Consider the following 13,575-nt stretch of genomic DNA (forward strand, 5'->3'; position numbering starts at 1 on the left):
CCCTCTGTAGGGCTTCCTAAACATCCCAGGGAAGAATTCGAATTTGCCTGGCTTTACCTTACATATCCACCTCTAGCTTAATCACTATGGCCTCAGGATAAGATGTTTGGGATAAGAAGATTTCGCTAGAACCATAGACACCTAGCCTGGAGAGAGGAGCAGGTCTCCAAAAAACGAGGGTCTATTCTCATAAGGAGAGATTGGCACTGGGCAGATCAAAGAGGAGAAGTTCACATCAGGGGATTTTAAGATTTTTGAGGCTGATACTTCCTGTTTGGATCATATAGCCCTTCTGTGGTCACCGTGTAAGGCGATCTAGGCTAATTGCCAATTTGTATCTAAAGTAAGAAGGCTGAGTATTTTCTTTGATCTTGAACTCACTTTTATTTCTCACATGTGCTGCCCTGATAAATCTACTTATTAACACTTTCTTTATTTTGCCCTGTATCCTGCATGGTCTCTATTATGTTTCTGTTGAAAATCTTATTCACACATTTGTGTGCTTGTCTTGATTATAGGAATTTTTATTTTTATGGATTCCTTGTCTTTACTTTACTTCAAACCTATTGATTCAATCATCAAGTTATACACCCCCCCCCATCACTCACTATCTTGAGTGATGGTGTCATGTGGAAATCAAGGCAAGAGACAACTTCCGAAATAAGCAGACCCATCCAAGAAGTGTTGCTGGTAGCAGTGGTGTCAGAAGGGGAATCATCTTTAAACTTCCAGAGTAGAGAATACACAGGGAATGACTAAACTGGAAACCTCAATGTGTAGGACTGTATTATTTAATGACTTGGAGGCAATTGCCAAAAGAGACGGCAAAAAGAGATGAAAGTGAGCACTTGGGTAGCTCATTTGGTTAAGTGCCAAGACTCTTGATCTCGGCATAAGTCATGGTCTCAGGGTTGTGATAGGCAGCCCTGCTTTGGGCTTTGCGCTCAGGGCGGAGACTGTTTGAGAGTCTCTCTCTCCATCTTCTCCGCCCCCACACCCCACACACGTGATCTCTCTCTCTAATGATGAAGACGGTTGCTTCTGGGGAATAAGTTGTAGGTGGAAAAAGAAGATGGCCCAGAGGATGATTGCCTTCATAATAAATCTTATAGTATTGTTGTTAAATTATATGCATGCTAATTTGATAAAACAAAAATGAAAAGAAGTCATAGCCCCAAAGGTGTTGGATTCTGGCCTGGCTTACTTGCATGGCTCAGGTTTTCTGTTTATATCTCTTGTGATTTGAGTTCCCTGTATCTGTCTTTCGCTTGGCTTAATCCCCACTTTTGAGGGCACCTCCTAGACTTCCTGAGAAAGAAGCACATGGGAGAAAAAAATTGTAAGAAATTATATATATATTTATAATCATATATATAAATTATATATATGATATATATAAGTGTAATGATATATATATATATAAATGATATATATAAATGTCTCTTGACACTGAAATTTAATTGACTTAGACACAGAATTATCAATTGGTACCCATTTTCCCTCAGAATTTCTCTGTTGTCTTTTAGTTTCTATTGTTTCTTCTTGACTGTAATTCTTTAGCTGTGGTAGGAATTCATTTCAGTTTATTGTGGTGAACCTTGATGAGACCTTTTTAATTCTGGAACTTTGTGGTTAGATTTTTCATTGTTTATTTTCTGTCTTCTAACTTTTTAGAATTCTTTTTGTTTGGATGTTTAGCCTTTTGGACACTCCCCAATATCTAATTTGCAAATGTTTTCTCTCTTGTTTTCCATCTCTTAGCGTTTTTGCTCTACTTTTCCTTTTTTAAACAAAAATTATTTTTAAGTCATCTCTGCACCCGATATGGCGCTCAAACTAACAACCCTGAGATCAAGAGCGGCAAGCTCCACTGACTGAGCCTGCCAGTCAGTGGCTGTGCCTTTCCCTCTCTTTCTGAGAAATTTCCTCAAGACCATCTTCCAGCACTTTTACTGATAGGTACATTTCTGCTTTCAGATTTTTATTTTCTAAAACTTACTCTGGATATCTGCATTTTTTTTAACAGACCCCCCCCCCTCCTTTTTTAAGATTCTATGTATCTATTTTGACACAGCGAGAGAGGGAACACAAGAAGGGGGAGTGGGAGAGGGAGAGGCAGGCTTCCCACTGAGCCCAATGTGGGGCTCTAGCCCAGGACCCAGGAATCATGACCTGAGCTAAAGCTAAAGCTTAACGACTGAGCCACTCAGGCGCCCCAATAGAATCCTATTTTTATTTCATGTATGCGTTATCTTTTCTCTCAGAGAATATTAATGAGAGTTGAGTTTTTAAAAAATATATTTATTTATTTGAGAGAAAGTGAGTCCAAGCTTGAGCTCAGGTTAGAGGTGGCAGGGAGAGAGAGAGAGAGACAAACAGATGCCCCGTTGAGCAGGGGGCCCTCCATGCAGGGCTTGATCCCAGGACCCTGAGATAATGACCGGAGAGGAAGGCAAATGCTTAACCAGATGAGTCACCCAGGCGCCCAATGTATTGTTTTTGTTTTTTAAGTTGTCATCTCTTTGCTTAGACTGCCGACCTGCACGTTGCAGTCTTCCTCAGATGTTTGCTAATCCTTCGCTCTCTGAATATGGGGCTCCTATCTAAGAATCCAGCTTTCTTGGGCTTATTCAGTGAGTCGGTATTTGTCTTTCTGCTTTCCAGCTCCCAAAATGTTATCACTATCAAAAAAGGAGAGCATCTTCAACAAAAGAATTCTGTCAATGAGGAGAGATGATTTTCCATTCTTTGTCTCTGCTGATACTGTGCTCTTTAGAGCAGAGGCCCAGAAGCAGAGTGTTAGGAGGACTGGGAAGGAGGACTGTTCCTGCTCAGTGGTCTAGAACGTTTCTGCTGCTGTTCCCAGTCGTACTGAACCCACTCACCACAAGGGAAGCCCTGGGCTCCAATTCCCCACCTCTCCTAGAAGGCTGCCTGAGCCCCATCTATCACAGGCCCCAGGAGGATCAGTCCTTCCCTTTCTCCTTGCCTTTTGAGCAGCTAATCAAAGCAACCTGCTTATCCTTTTGCAAATCCTTCTCTGAAAGTGGTGTTAGAGAAGTCTTTTCTCCATCTCTTTACATTTCCAGAGGTTTTTCTTAACTGCAGTCTGCAGATGAGTCAGTGTCTTTTTTGTGCCTCGATCTCCTCTTTTGTAAATGGGGATAACACCGCCTCCCTCACTGCACCTCTGTGAGCAGGAAGTTAAATGAGGCCAATGGTCAGAACCTGCACATCAGGAACAGCTCTGCCGCTGACAGCTCTGCAAACCAGAAACACGATGGAGACACCTTCTCCCAAAACCTCCCATGCCAGGGGCCCCTGGTGAGGGCTTGCGCTTTTTCCCAGCAGGGCCACCAGTGTTCGAAAAAGTGAAAGTAACTTTAAACCCCTTGAGATCAAAACATAAGGTGAAAAAAACCCAGTAACTAAATTCTCACCTCAACAAGCATTGCAAGTAAAACCAAAGAGGAAAAAGAAGGTATCAACCTCTCTAGACCGACGTGCAGGCAACAGGGTAAGCAAGCAGCAACAGCTCTCTCCACAAACCCAGGGAAGGTGTGAGACACAGTGGAGTCTGCTGCTTCCTTCAGACCCAGGGAATGTCTGCTTGACACCTCTCTTGCTGCCTCCCCTTACCCCCCTTCCTTCTATTTTTATAACTTCGAGAAGAACAGGAAGGAGTATATGTATATATTTTTTAATGTTTTTCAGCATTCAAGGTCTGCCTGTGTTCTAGAAGGTGATGAGGTTGAGAGCTTGCCACATGAAATGATTCTGACCTGGGGCAAGAGCTTCAGGCTCTCCAGTTTGTCAGGGGAGGAACTGCTGAACCAGACTGGAGGGCGTTTGCCATCTCTCAAGCTGGCACAGGGAGCTCTAGTTCACACTGCATGTAGGATTCAAATCTGAGGTGAAAAAATGACTCCAAGATTCTTGACTTATCAGTGAGCGGGAAGGTAGCCCCAGAGCTCAGGTTTGAGGAGGTGGCCCCGAGCCAGCCTGCTAGATCATTTCGTGTCTCCTGGGAGAGACCTCTGCCGCTCGCCCAGCCACGGGGACGCACCAAAGAGACGGTGACAAACAGATGACTGAGGCTGCTGAGACCACAGTCATTGCTCAGTCCAAGGACAGGTTAGAATGAAAGCCTCCGTGCTAATAGAAAGTAGGAAAAATGGACATGGTCTTCAGGTCAAATATATGTTCCTTCAGGGTAACTTCTGGTCTTGGGCTTCTTTTGTTTGTCCTTCCTTTTCTTCCTTCCTTCTTTTATTTTTCTTTCTTTCTTTCTTTTTTTCTTTCTTTCTTTCTTTCTTTCTCTCTCTCTCCCTTCCTTTCTCTTTCTTTCCTAGTCACTTCCAAATCCATTCTGTTTTTCTTCCCCATGTAGCTGCCAGTCCAATGTTCCCTTTTCTTCTCATTGGGGTAATTCTTTTAATAGGTCTGCCCTATTTAGAAAATAAAACACATTTAAATTTGAATTTCAGGTAATCAGTGACAAAAATTTCAATCCCCATGTGATATTTATAGCAAAAAGTTCTTTGTTACTTATCTGAATCCAAGGGAACAGACTTTCAAAAAGTCATTCACTGTTGATGTGAAATTCATTTATTTGAGAATCTGTCTCTTATCTGGTAATGCTAGCTCTGGACCTTTTTCGCTCCCTTCTTCTGAATACTTTCTAGAAAAAGCTTTCTTAAAGCGAAGGGGAGAAATAAAGAACTCCAGGCAAGTTAGCTCCCCTGCTAGGACCGACTACCATGAATTCACATGGAACCAAGCAGCTAGGATGGCTTCAATTTACTGGCTAAGGGTAGGATGAGTAGCCTGGTTTTAAGTTTGCTGCTTCTCCCAGGGAATAACCTTATAATGAACATGCATACCTTTCCGCACAGACCTGAGGAACTGTGAATCTAGACACCTAAGTCTGCTGCATCAAATTCCTCCCACATGGGTTATTGAACCAACCAGATTTGTTTTTTGAGATTCTTTTTTTCAACTGGGAGAACTTCAATTCAGCAAACAAGTATTTCTCAAGTGAAATCATGAGCCAGATGCTTCTCGACGTACAAAGCTTCAAGGATCTGTCTCCTACCTTCACCACATTCTAATTAACTTGGGGACCACACACACAAAAAAGGCAGGTGGGCTTGGGAGTAATATATTTGCTATATGAGCAGCAGGCATTTAAGATGCTCTGTAGTATGGGGGAAATCCATTCCCTACAGTATTTGATGTGTTTTTTCCCTTGGAAAACTTTTTGAATGTTCACAGATTTACACAACCAATAACTGTGTACCCCAATCACTTTGTGAATTAGCAGAATTAGTAACCTTTTGTGTTTTGCCTTATAGAGAGAGAATTTCACACATATTTTTTTTTCACGTCTTAGCATCTCTCAAATTTTGTGCATTTTAGGATTGGTTGCATATTGTGGCAAATTTCTTCCTCTTTTGTACATAAAATAATAGTTTTTTTTATCAATGGCATCTTAGATTTGATAAAACAGCCTGATTTTTACTATTAAAATAAGATTACAGGTAAAACTGAAAGACTTTTCTTCTCTCTTATCACTCACCCTCCCCCAACTGCTTTTATTTATTTATTTTTTAATTCCCCAGAGGCAAAGACTCACAAAAGTGGTGGCTTTCAGGCCATCATTGTATATACATATATACGTTTCTCTTAATACATATTTTTCTCTACGCCATTGTTCTGTATATATAATTTTGCATCTATCTTTTCCTTTTTTATATACAATTAGATTTTAAAATCTGTCCATGATGTATAGAGAATTCATTTGTCTCCTTTATAATATCACATTGTATGAATATACTGTAATTAATTTATCCATTCCTCTATTGATGGCCATTTATGTGGTTTCCAATTCATTTTTCCAAATTTATTCTTATAAATAAAAATTCTCTATTTAGAATTTGATTTAGTAATCCAAATTTAGGAAGGGAATTTCCAGGTTGTAGGTATGTAGACTTCAAATTTTCAATGTATCCTTAATTTAATTAAGTCTGCATTTAGAGGTGCTTTTAGATTTATGGGTAAAATCTGGGCTTGTTATTATGTAAGGTTTGGTTTTTTTCCCCTCCTCAAAGGAAAGCCCTTTCTGTTTTGCCTTCCACCCACTTATTTACCAGAAATCATAATAGTACAGTGACTCTGTTTAAATGTTAGCTTTGAAACTTTTGTGATGGTTTGTGGGCCCTCGGTCAACTGAACCACCTACACTTCCTAAATTACCTCTGTATTTCCAAAGACTTTCTGTGCTCGAAAGGCCATGCCAAGCCCTCTCAGACCAATATAGCAATCATCTAGGGCTGGAGGGGTGCAGTAGTATCAGCGTGAAATTTTAGGTACAGTGCTGTGTGAAAAGGGCCTAAGAGTGGGCATCCCCATTGGGTCTAACAGTGCCACATCTAAGAATTAATTGTAAGGAAGTAATTAAAAATGTGCACAGGGGCACCTGGGTGGCTCAGTGGGTTAAGCCTCTGCCTTCAGGGTCCTGGGATCGAGCCCCGCATCGGGCTCTCTGCTCGGTGGGGAGCCTGCTTCCCTCTCTCTCTCTGCCTGCCTCTCTGCCTACTTGTGTCTCTGTCTGTCAAATAAATAAATAAAATCTTAAAAAAAAATGTGCACAAAAGTGAAGTGACAAGGATTTAACTACTGATCAGTTTATAACAACAGAAAGTAAAAAATACTGTTAGGATTCCATATTAGAAGTAACCTTCTGATTTATAAAGAAATCAGGGTGGGTTTCTATGGGGAGAAAAAAAAAAGCCCCAGAAAGTGCACATAGCATATTGTTAAGTGAGGAAATACAGTAGAAATAGTTTGAAGAGTATGACTTCTTTTTAAAAAGATATTCATGGAAAAATCTCTGGAAAGATATAACCCAGGCTAACAGTGGCTCTTTCTGGGATGTGGAATTATGGATGGGTTGTAATTTCTTCCTTTTGTCATCTATCTTTCTAACTTTTATACAGTGCTCATATATTATTTTTGTGACTGAAATAATAAAAAAGAAATGTGCCAGGATTTTGTTTGCTTGGGTTATGGTTTTGTAATAGAATGAACACTGGGAGGTGGGTCGTTTGGTAAGAGAACTTAGGAGCAAGACAGGATGGGGGAATACATTTAATAAAGCACATTATTTGGGAATAATTTTGATTTTTATGTGTGTGCATTTCCTTGGCCCTTGCTCTCCAAACTTTTTAAGGGACTCTTAGCACAAATATCCAGAGATAACTGCTGTCTTGCAGTGAATAATCCAGTTTTCCTTTTGTTCTTTAAAGACTTCTGCATTTCTTCCTTCACTGTAGGTGGAAAATTTGTGCTCCCAGTGAGGACCTGCAGAGAAGTAGATTTGATTGCCTTCCTTGATAGTAAATTTAAGAAAGGTACCTAATGTTTCCTTTAGGATTTGTTGTTGTTGTTTGTTTGTTTTCGTTTGGAGGAGAACAAAATATGCTCTAGAATATCAGTTTCATAATGGCCAGGTTTCAGTGTGCATAAAGACAATAAGGTCCTCTTTCTGCATGCAAAAGTATTCTTTAATAGCTTAGGGTATATACATTTAAATAATTTAAAGTTGTCACTATAGTAAACCAACCAAAAATATTAAAAATGGTAACATCGAAAGCTGTCCCATTTATGGGCTACAGAAAACCTGGCATATATACTCATTGACAATAACACTTAAAACGGGTTCAGAATTTACAGAAAGAATCCTAATAATGTGTCAGAATGATCAAAAAGTTTTCATTTCCCGAAGAAAAATTGATTGGTACAGAAACGTACAGAAGACCATTTGTGGACAATCCTTTTATGATGTGACTCGGGAGCGGCAGCAACAACAGAACGTTCAAAACTCCTTCCAGCTTTGAGTCACTGATTTTAGGATTCCTAAAATTCTATCATTTTCAAGGTGGAAAGGAACTTAAAAATGTAGCCAGATGCCCCGAGAGTGTAAAAGATTTTCCTAAGGTCTCCCAGCTAATCACTGAAGAAGCTGGGTTTGTGGTTGGTGACTCTCTCATTATAGGTTGAGCATCTTTCATGCAATACCCATGTTCTCAGTAATGAGACAGCACCCAAAACTCTGGGACTAGAAGCAAGTTGTTGGTCAAGGAAGGCAGAGTCATGCTGAGAGGACCTTAGGGGGCTTGGTCAATTCTCCCATCTTAAAGAGAAGGGAAATGAGTCTGTTGGAAGTGAACTGACTTGGTTCAAGGTCAGTGGACTTCCCGTAACTGTTTCTTGGATGAGAGACACGAGTGTGGGAAATGGGTCAGCAGTCTGAAATGCCTGCATCTTCAGGTTGTAGTATTTGGATGAAGGCTGAAGAGTTAGGGAGCAAGTGTTGGTTAAGCAAGTGTACCACGTGCTGGTGTTGCTCCTTCTGCATTCCAGACAGACAATAGCTCTGGAAGTGGTGTGAATGGCACCCCACCCCCACAATTAACCTCAAAGAGGTGTTAATTTCACAGTCAAACTGAGGACCATTTAAATTCAGGCAGTGTCAGAAAACAACTATTTATTTGGAACCAAAAGAACAATTTGTCTCTTTTATTTTGCATTGTCTGCCCCATTAATTTTCCCAGAATAAAATGTCTTTAAACAGACTTTCCTTACTCCTAGAATGCCCCATATCCCAGTCTAGGCAAACAGGACCTTTACACGAGAAGAAAAGGCACTCGGATGCCCTTTGGTCAAGACAGCAGGAAGAATGGTCATTGCTGGAAATAAAGCTGACACTGCACACCTTTGTTCAACTGAGTATTCTCTCTCATTAATGACATGATTGATGGGGTCCTTCCAGATTTCATCCCATTTGTTAGAGTGTGGACACTTTTTCTCTCAAACTGCTGATTTTATGATCATGGTTATGGTTTTGGATAACTCTACATGTCTTTCCTTCATCTCATGGTTTCTCAGTTTTAGGCATTACTGACATTTTGTACAGGACACTCTTTTGGGGGAGTGCGAAGGGGAGGGTGTCCAGTGTATTATATAGGACATTTAACAGCATTGCTGGTTTCTACTCACTAAATGCCAGTAACACACTTCTCCCCCATGTTCCCCATTTGTGACAACTGAAAATGTCTCTAAACATTGCCACTGTTCCTGGTTGAGACCTAGTCCCAGCATGCAGGTCAACAAAGAAGCTTGCTATTCTAATCTCAAAAGGAACCCAAAACCTTTCCCAGAGTTGGTCTCAAGTCCTATGGTATGGCTTCCTGACCTTCTTGGTACTGGACCACCCACCATATCTAAATAAAAATCAGAAACCATGAATGTTGTATTATTTGAGAAATCACAGGGATATGAACTAGCTTAATTCTTTATCCCACGCCATCTTCTTTTAAAAAACATTTTTATTTATTTATTTGAGAGAGAGAGAGAGAGGGAGCACAAGTCGGAGGGGCAGGAGAATCTTAAGCAGATTCCACACTGAGTGCAGAGCCCAATGCAAGGCTCAATCTCATGACCCTGAGACCAAGACATGAGCCCAAACCAAGAGTCTGACGCTTAACCGACTGTGCCACCCATCCTCCCCCTCCTACTCCGTCTTAAACTTTTATCTGTATTTTATTAGCACCAAATTATGTTGTCTGTACCTAAAGGTATTACCATTTGGCTAAATAATCTATACAATAGTAATACCTACCATGTATTGAGTCCCACTGTGTTCCAAGTTTTGAACTGTGTATGTTGTATTGTCATAACCTCAAGAGTTAGGTGCCTATTGTCCTCATGTCACTAGAATGTAAGTTCATGAGGGCAGGTACCATAAGTTTAGTTTACTAATGTAGCCTCAAGACTTTGCACAGTGGCCAGCACATGTGATTGTGCATAGTAGTGCCCAGTAAATAGTCTTTAAAATGAATCAGTGATTGAATACATTTTACTGAAGGTCTTTGACTTCACCCTTTCATAACCCAAACCCAAACTTCCAGCATATCCTGTTTTCTCTACTGTCCAAATATATTCCGAGTAGAGTCATTTCTCACAAACTTTACTACTATTTACCTGATCCAGGCCAGCATGAGCTCTCACCTGGGTAATTGCAGTAGTCTCCCAACTGGTCTTCATGCTTCTGCCCTCATCCTATTACGGCCTGTTATCCACCCAGCAACTGGGGAACCTTTCAGATAGGTCAGATGCTTTCACTTGAAATCTTCCAGTTGGCTCCCATCTCACACAGAGCAAAAGACCAAGTGCTTTCAGTGACCTACAAATTCTAGATCTCATGCCTTCTGTTCATTCTCTGGTTTCATTTTCATGTACTCTCCCCCTCCCTCACTCTATTCCCTCTACACTGTCCTTCCTGCTGTGTTTTGAACATGCTGAGCGTTCTCCAACTTGCAAGCCTTTGTACTAGCTGCTCCCTCTGCCAGGAACGCTCTTCCCATAGGTCTCTCTACCTAACCCACTGCAATCTTACGTCTTTACTGAAATGCCATCTTCCCAACGAGGCCTTCTCTGGCCACCTTTATTTAAATTCACTTCCTTTGCTGTTTAATGTGGTCCATTGCATTTATCATGTTCTTGTAAACCAGAATGAAAGTTTCATGAAGGAAGGGAGTTTTGTCAGTTTTGTTTGCTAGTAAATCTCCAGCACCCAGTACAAACATATAGCAAGTGCACAAATATTTGTTCTTGTTAAATGAATGAATGAGGACGCAGAGATGGTAACCGGCAGAACTAGATAACGAATGCAGGTTACCAGCCTTAAAGTCCTATTCTTTCAATGGTTCTCAAACTTGGCTGTGTATCAGAATCCCCGGGGGATGGTGGTGGTGGAGTGTGTTTGTTAAAACACAGACTCCCAGGCCTCACGCTGGATCTCAGGAGTCACTATATGGGGGAAGGGGATTCAGGAGACTGTACTTTAAGAAAATCCCAGGAGGTCCTAGGCAGCTAGTCCACTAGCTCAGCAGATCTAGAAATGGGTGCTTAAGGTGTGATCTAGAAGCCATCTGCATCAGAACCAGCTGGTTCAAAATCTGGAATCTGAAACCAGCTTCCCAGACTGTGAGTCCTAACCCCACTGACCCTGTGGCTACTTTCTTTCTTCTTTTCTTTTTTATAATCAGAAATTCTTTGAGGAAAGGATCTCAAAATCTAAGTGTGTTGAATTTCCTCCAAGCAGGATCTCATGTCTACAATTTCCTAACTACGTGACCGTAGACAATTACTTACCTTCTTTATTAGTTTTCTCATCCATAAATTGGGGGAATTATTAGTCCCCATTGCCTAGGATCACTGTGAAGATTTAATTGGTTTAGGTTATGAAATTACCAGAACAAAAGATGACATATAGCAAACATTCAATAAATGTTATCTGTTATTATTTTTAGCACCGCTAATTTCTAGGCTCCAGCCCAGACTTATGAAATCAATCTCTGCAAGTAGGGCTCTAGATCATTTAAAACAAGAATTCCATGTGATTCAGATGCACACAGATGTTTGAGCAGCACTACCTCAGGCTGTCTCATGGGAAGAGGAGCAGCCTGAGAGCCAAATGCTCAAAAGATACTGGGTATAAGCAGTCATTTCCTGGCTCCTGAGAAACACAAGACTCAGGGCATGGTTAGTCATAAAGTATACAAGTTTGGAGTGCCAAAGTAAGCTCAGAAATTATTCAGCCCAACTTTCATTTTTATAACTAATGAGGTAGGTCCCTAAGGTGATTATATAACCAATGTGTTAATACTCCTAAAATGAAGGCGAAGAAACTCTTTATATGTCCTTGTTACTCAGTCAATGTGGTCTAAAGACCAACAGAAACAACATCAACCAGGAAACAAGTGTGTTAGAAATGCAGTTGCCATCCCAGATTCACAGCATCAGAAGGACTAATCTAGACCGCTGGTTCTCAGACTCAGCTGCACACTGGAATTACTTGGGAAGCTTTAAAAAAAAACCCTTTGATATCTGGATTCCATCTCTAGAGATGCTGATACATTTGGCCTGGTGAGAAGTGGACATGGGGATTTCTAAATCTCCTTAGGTGACTTTCACCTGCAGCAAAATATAGTCACCTGATGTCAGTCACTCTAGATATCAGTTGTTCTCTGGATGCTCTGGGTTGGAAGAAACTGAGTCATCAAACTGGGCTTGAAGTTGCTTTTTGTTCATGGGAATATCCAAATCAGGGATGGTTTGCAACGGCCATTTAGAAAAAACAAAACAAAACACATAGATTAGGCTTATGGAAAAACATATTTGTTCATAGATGAATATGAATAAGCACATGTCACCTCATCTCTGACATTACGAATTTCACCTAATAAAGAAAGGCATAAGATAAGATTACCTTTAAAAAAAAGGAAAAGGAAAAAGGCCTGTCATTTGACATCCTGCCACCTGAACGCAACAGCACCCTTCATTTGACCATGCACGTTTCATTTTCCCTGTTGACTTTGGTCACATGGGTATTTATTTTCAGATCTACCAAAGTGGATGACTGCATTTAGCCGTGTGCATTTTGGTTGTGTTTTGTTTTCCCCAATTAGATTGCTGCTTAGGATTTTTCCCTTTATAAGCATGTTTTATGAAGAGAATGCATAATTGTCTCTTGAATCCATCCCATTAACTGTCTGGCACTTCAGCTTGCTCTTCTGTGACTCAGAGATAACTTCTAGCCTATCTTCCTTGTGGGGAAGATTGCATGAGATAATGAAGGCAAAGATGCTTTGCAAAAGGATAAAGAGCTTAAGACCAGTGGGACAGAGGAAGCGTCATCAATATAACTCCATTTGTTGAGGGGCAACATGCCAGGCTTTGGGTAGTTTACATATTTATCCTCTGATGCTCAGAGTGTCCTTGTAAAGCGTTACTATCCTTATGTATAGCCAGGAAAACTGAGGCTCAGAGAGATGCAGGAACGAGCTTAGGGTCTCACTACCAGTAACTGAGAAAGCCAGTTTTCACACCTAGATTTTCTTAGTCCTGAAATCACATCCCCAAGCAGTAACTCAGAGGCACACATAAAATATGACAGACTTTAGAAAGTATCATATCTTAAAAAAGGAATAGATGGAAGGCTGCAAAATTATAGAAGGGGAAGAAATTCTATTGTAAGTTGAAGTGATTCATACTTTCGTGAGTGTTTGGCAGATAAATTTCAAATCAGAGTGGTAGCTTTGTTGGACTGATTCTACTAAGTTAAGCTAGAATAATTTGAGGATATTAGATTTTCACCAGCGCTCCATAATGAACACTTCATTTGCAAACTATGCTTACTTTATCTAGATATACACTTCTGAGGAGTACTGAAGGTCAGCTTGAGTTGAACATGTACTTACTTGGGTGGTAAGAATGGACAGAGCAATGGGGAGGAACACTTCTGAGAGGAGACACACCAAGATTCTGCCATCCCCCCAAACACCCCTCTATCCCAGTCTGTCTGTCTGCCTATCTCTCTCTCTCTGAAGTGTTTTGAAATGAGACTCATAGATTAGGAAATTTTTTCTTAGGAGGCACTAGAATTAGGCTTATATTCTCAAATATACTGGCTCTCTCAAACTTGACTACACATTAGGCTTACCTGGATGG

This window comes from Mustela putorius, unplaced genomic scaffold, assembly GCF_011764305.1.
Source record: "Mustela putorius furo isolate JIRA1106 unplaced genomic scaffold, ASM1176430v1.1 tig00003834_pilon_pilon_pilon, whole genome shotgun sequence".
Classification (NCBI taxonomy): domain Eukaryota; kingdom Metazoa; phylum Chordata; class Mammalia; order Carnivora; family Mustelidae; genus Mustela; species Mustela putorius.